General features: G+C 49.0%; 1 pseudogene; it reads left to right on the forward strand.

Annotated features, from left to right (window-relative positions):
• Nucleotides 1-295: 295 nt before the first annotated feature.
• LOC129500020 (nmrA-like family domain-containing protein 1) lies at nt 296-5,578 on the forward strand (annotated as a pseudogene).
• The last annotated feature ends 341 nt before the right edge of the window (nt 5,579-5,919 follow it).

Genomic DNA, 5,919 nt, shown 5'->3' on the forward strand with positions numbered 1-5,919 from the left:
CTGGGTGGCTCAGTGGTTGAGCATCTGCCTTCGGCTCAGGTCATGATCCCGGGATCCAGGGATCGAGTCCCACCGGGAGCCTGCTTCTCCCTCTGCCTGTGTCCCTGCCTTTCTCTGTCTCTCATGAATAAATAAATAAAACCTTAAAAAAAAAAAAAAGGAAAATCAGACAAGGAGCACACAGCAAGAAATGAGAATAAACAAGGAGGACAGAGGAGTCCCTGCCTTGTGAAGGGAGAATAATGACACAGGGTTCTCACCAGCTTCCCTACCTCCAGGAAAGGCTGGGAGTGAGATGCCAGCTGTGGCTCATACCCTACGAGGCTGGAAGACCGTGGGGCCTTTGGACACGGTCTGCAGCATCTCTGGGATTCTTGGGTCACCCCATGGTAAGGGGGCTGTCCACCTTTGCAACCTGGCCGACCACCACCCGTAATTGTGAAGAGAGCTGTCGGCAGACGCCTGGCCCTGAGATCCTTGGGGACACCAGGCTCTCCCTTCCCCGTCCATGGGCGCTTGCCTCCTCGACAACGAGTAAAGGTCCCACCGTGCTCACCGGGCAAGAAGCGTTTACCTCTCCCAAGGCGCCAGGTGGAGATGGGGATGGGCACAGCTCTCCTTAAGCTTTCCAGACTCCAGAGAGTGTGTTCCGAGCCCGACTCAGTGCTTCTCAAAGCACTTAACTTCAACTTCTCAAATTTTAACTTCCATGAGAGTCACCTGGGGATCTCGTGGAAAACGTGAGTTCTGATTCAGCAGGTGCAGCGTGGGGAGCTGAGATTCCTTTTTTTTTTTTTAATTTTATTTATTTATGAGAGAGAGAGAGGGAGAGGCAGAGACACAGGCAGAGGGAGAAGGAGGCCCCATGTAGGGAGCCCGACGCGGGACTCGATCCCGGGTCTCCAGGGTCACGCAGGTGGTGCTAAACCGCTGGGCCACCCGGGCTGCCCAGATTCAGTTTCTGATAAGGCCTCAGGTGAGGCCAGCGCTGCTGGTCCGTGAACCACATCTTGCATAAAAGGGCCTGGGAGCCTCTCGCTCCTCAGTCCGCGTGGGCGGGACCGGCGCTGCCTCCCCACTCGCGGTGCCACCGTGGAGCTGTCCTTGCCCCCTTTCGGCCCCACGTGGACGTGGCATCAGTTTTTCTGACCACGATCCCTGGAACCTGAGCTCATGGGCATTTGTAAGTACAATTTCTCCTTCTTTCCTGATGGCACAGAGAAGGCAGGGTTGGCGCTCGTGGGATTCACCCACTTGGAAGAGAAGAAGAGCGGAGCCCGCAGAGAAATCAGATTTCCAAATGACTTTTGCTTATGACCTGATTTACGTTTTTGCCAAGAAGGAGGGAGATGAGTTGCTTTCCCCATCCAGGCCCTTACTCCTCGCTGAACTCTGCTTGGGTGGGGGGGGGGGGGGAGGGAGAAGGAAACTTCAGCAGAATTTAAGCATTTGTGTAAGGTTTACTTGACTAGCAAAACAGATGAAGGCAAAAGTTTCCTAGAATGTTTATATTTAGGTTTTGCCCGAGGGGAGTTCTTTTTATCACCTGAATGTGTCACTTTAATTTGACAAACTGCAGGAGAGGAGAGACTGGCATTGAAAAAATGCTTATAACATTGTGCAACGCTTCACTTACTCTGGCACAGCGGATTCTTATGAGAAGGAAGTTTTATTTTCTGTCCTGTCGTGTCAATTTTGTTCAGTTCAATAAACGTGCATCGAGTGTCTGTTTAGCAGGCGCTGTGCTGGGTGCCAAGCACGCAGGTTAAAGGAGAAATGGTTGCTGTCACAGGGAACGTTGTGTGCTATGTGGGAGACGGGAAAGCAGAGCGATCGTGTCTATGCAGTTTTGTTGACACAATGGTTGAGCGAAGTGTTGGGGGCGCTTATGAGCTCTCGTGAATCAGCCCGGAGGTCAGGGTACTGGAGTGGGGAAGCTTCTTTGAATGGATACAACCTGACCTGATTCTGGAAGCTTGAGTACGAATTCAGTAGGTGCAGAAGTTTTAAAAAGGTGAGTTATTGATATTATTGTCTCTTACTGGTTCTTCTCTCTTTGGCACCCAATAGAATAGCCTGTCCCATCCTCTTGAATTTAAGTGTGGCCATATATTACACTTGAGCCAATGAAATGTGAAACGGATGGATGAGCGTCACCTCTAAGCAGAAGTTTCAAATGCCAGCATGTGATTTATCATTTTCCCTCTTTACTGCTGAAGAAACCAGTGAAACATACGTTAAGATGAAACTTCCATCTGTCAATGTTCTTGAATGACTACAATGAGTAGAAATAAATCTTTTTTTTTTTCTCTTTGAAAGCCATAAAATTTCTGTAGGTGGTACTGCAACATAAGTGGGTCTGTCCTGACTGACACAGAAGGGCATTCTAGGCAGGGAATTTTATCGACAAAGGCTCAGAGACCTCTAATACCTTTGATCTGGAAAGTGCAAATGGTTAGTAACACCAGAGTAGGTATAGGGGTGGGTGGGGATTGGGTTGGGATTGACTTCTCTTGGGTCTCAGGATCATAAGAGCTTGGTTGATTGAAGTGAAAGCCTCACCAGATGAGTTCTGGAGTTACTTTTCTAACTAATGGCTTTGATTTTACAACATGGAATGCAGTTAATGATGGTTTCTTCTGCGAACACCTTTTGTCAAATTCCTGCATGTGGTTGGATCCCGTTCTCTTGAGGGGTATGGCTTTTTGTTGCCTTAACCCATGTTATAGAACTAAATACTATAGTATTTAGTGTTTATTTTTATTTATCTTCAGTTTCTTGATGGCCATAAATACTTTAACTATAATCCCAAGATCCTGTTCAGTGCCCAGGAGTATTAGAAATGTCTCAACAAATGAAAACACCCATTGTCTTCATAAGATTCCTCTTTGGTATCTTTGATTCGTTGGGTCTCTTCTGTCTTCCAGTGCATAGGCTACATTGCTCCGCCTAAGCCACTCCTATGGCCAACCGATCCGCTACGAGCCTCTGCCTGCTCTGCCTGAGGACAACCAACCCTGGAGCCTTTGGCTTCTGTTGCCGCTTCAAGGCACTGAACCCCATGCTGCAGAGTTGCCCAAGTATCTGCTGAAAAATCAAAGACCAATCAATTTGTGGTGCCATCTGTTACTGATGGGTGGTACTGATGGGAGCCCACTGACAAATCCTCCCTCTCTCCCTACAATGGACTATTCCCAAGGATAGCCTGTATGGGGGTGTCCCATGTGGCTAAGCAGGTACCCTGCTGAGCGATCGACTGAATCCCTTCACAGCCCACTGTGAACAGTGTCCAGGTGGTAACATATCCCATTTTATGGCTTCTTATTCTCTATGCCTCAACTCTATTTTCCTTTATTTTTACTGCCTCGGGCTCCAAAAAAAATGTATTTGTGTATCATCTGTGGCCCAGACCATTTTCTAAGGAACATGGGCTGAAACGGTTGGTTTCAGAAGTGGTTCTAGAGCACAGGCCCTCAGAATGAGATTTGGAGTGTGACTGCCCGAGGTCAGAAAGCAGCAGGATTGCCCTGATGATAGTAAGTGCGTTGTTAAGAACTCATCTCCAGTGACCTTGCAAAGACTTCGTATGAAACAGTTTTAAGAAGTTCAACCTGGCAATTTTTCCCAGTTGCCCTGGGTTTCTAAAATGATGAGTGAAAAATGAGTCAGGATATGAAACAAGTCTGTGACAAAAATTCGATGGACACAACCTCGTCTATAGAATTAAGGGACTGCCGGGAGGCCAGGAGGTTGCAGAGGGATTACTTGGGAGGCATACACCATGGGTGTGCCCAGAGGGGATATGGCTGAGACCATACCCTGACCCTGGAGCATGAAATGCAATGCAATTGTATAAATGCAGGTGGTTCCAAACTCAAGTACCCATCCCTCTACTGAGTGAGCCTTTTCCAAGGCCTGAAAAGTAGAGTTCATGCCCTGGCTGAAATGAAGTTTGGTTCCTGGCTGGTTTTTTTTAGTTCCCTGCACAAAGCAGATCATGGTAAGGAGCTGGGTTGCTCTGTGGCCACCACGATGCCATGGACATGAGCATACCTAGCCTTGATCTGCCTTCTCTCCAGTGGCTACCATGAAATGCAAGAGGAGCTAGGCATTAGGGCAGGGGGACACTGGGCACGTGCCCTGCAGCAAGCAGGTCTGGGATGTGGTTGCTGCTCTGTCTACACCTCCATGGTGTTGCCTGTAAAGCAGGAACATGGATGCCCATGTGTTGCAGTGATGTGGGAGTGAATGACTGTACCTGTCACCGGTCCTCACTCCTGATTGCTCTCTCTGTAGGCACCAAATGAGACTTGAATTAGAGGGTGTTATTTGAAAGAGATTTATAGTTTCAAATGTTAAACTCTGCTTATGAAATATTGCATGGTAAACACTCTCAGAAGAGCTCCCTTTGGAACAGATGAGTGATTAAAAATCAGTTTTCCCCATCAGGGGTAGGGAGGTACCACCAGCAGGGGGACTGTCAAAGTGGGGTGGGGGACTAAGTTCCTGGGCGATGGGGGGGTCAGGTGGAGAATGGGGGGTCATGCCCAAGGGGGTCTAGTGGAACAAAGCAGACAGAAGGTCATGGAGCCCCGACTTCCCCAGGCCAGCTGCTCAGCAGGTCCACATGGTGCATGCATGGGGGTCATTCCAGGCCCCCATCACCAACCCTGTGCATCCCACAGGCCTCAGGGATCATCCTTTCCCTTTTAGAAAAGGGCAGATGAGAAACTGGTGGTGGTGTTGGAGTCACAGGTACTCAGCGAGGCTCAGTGGCCCGGATGCTCCTGGAAGATGGGACATTCAGAACCGCGATGGTGACGAGACCCTGGGCATAGGGCAGCAAAGGAGCAGAGCCTGCAGGGCGCAGAAGTGGTGTGGGGAGACCAGGATGCTGAGGCCAGCTTGCAGCTGGCCATGACTGGGGCCCACGTGACCTTCATCATGACTGGCTACTGGGGAAACTGCAGTGAGGAGTGGGAGGTCAAGCCAGGGAAGCTGCTGGCTCCTCTGGCCCAGTGGTTGGGTCTTTACTATGTGGTCTCCAGTAGCCTGGAGAACCTCAAGAAGTAGATGGCTGGGAGACTGGCAGCTGGCTGCTTTAATGGGAAAGGGGAGGAGGAGGAATATTTTGGGGACACTGGAGTTCCTATGACAAGTATGTGGCTGTCTTGCCATTTCAAGAACCCCTTTTCCTTCTGCCCCCAGAAAGCTCCAGATGGTAAGAGCTACTTGTTGAGCTTGCCTGTGGGTGACATGCCCATGAATGGCATATCCCTGACCCACTTGGGTCCTGTGGTACTCAGCCTGCTGAAGATGCCAGAAAAATACATTGTCCAGAACATTGGGCTCCGAGTTGCAAGCACCCCATACAAGTGTGTGCTGCCCTGCTCTCTAAGACACCAAGAAGACTGTGAGCGATGCCAAGATGACCCTGAAGGGCCAGGAATAGGGCTTCCCTGGAGCCTGAGACCTGGCCAACATGTTCCTTTTCTGTGGCTTAAAACCTGGAAGTGACATTGAACTGACCTTGAGGCTTAATCCCAAGGCCAGGATGCTGGACCAGTAGCTGGAGTAGCACACAGGGGACATTGCTGGCTCTAACCCCGCCACCTCTCAGCCCCATCTAGGGCAGGTGGGGAGGTACAGTCACAGTGATCTGTTCTTGTATTACAAAAATTATTTTTTAAAAAGCCATTGTTCTCACATGTTCACAAAATGATTAAAAATCAGCATGCATTATTTACCTATAACTAGTGTCTCAAAAATCTGGATGCTCCTTCTCCAAAGTAGGTTGACCTTTCCTGCCTCTTTTCTATTAATTGTTGATATCGTCTCTGTTCATAGAAAAATCTTAATACAACTGGAATGAATGACACTTTATTTTCCTGCACTAAAGAACTGGTTTTACTTTGTATT

Source organism: Nyctereutes procyonoides, unplaced genomic scaffold (genome assembly GCF_905146905.1).
Source record: "Nyctereutes procyonoides isolate TBG_1078 unplaced genomic scaffold, NYPRO_anot_genome, whole genome shotgun sequence".
NCBI classification, from domain to species: domain Eukaryota; kingdom Metazoa; phylum Chordata; class Mammalia; order Carnivora; family Canidae; genus Nyctereutes; species Nyctereutes procyonoides.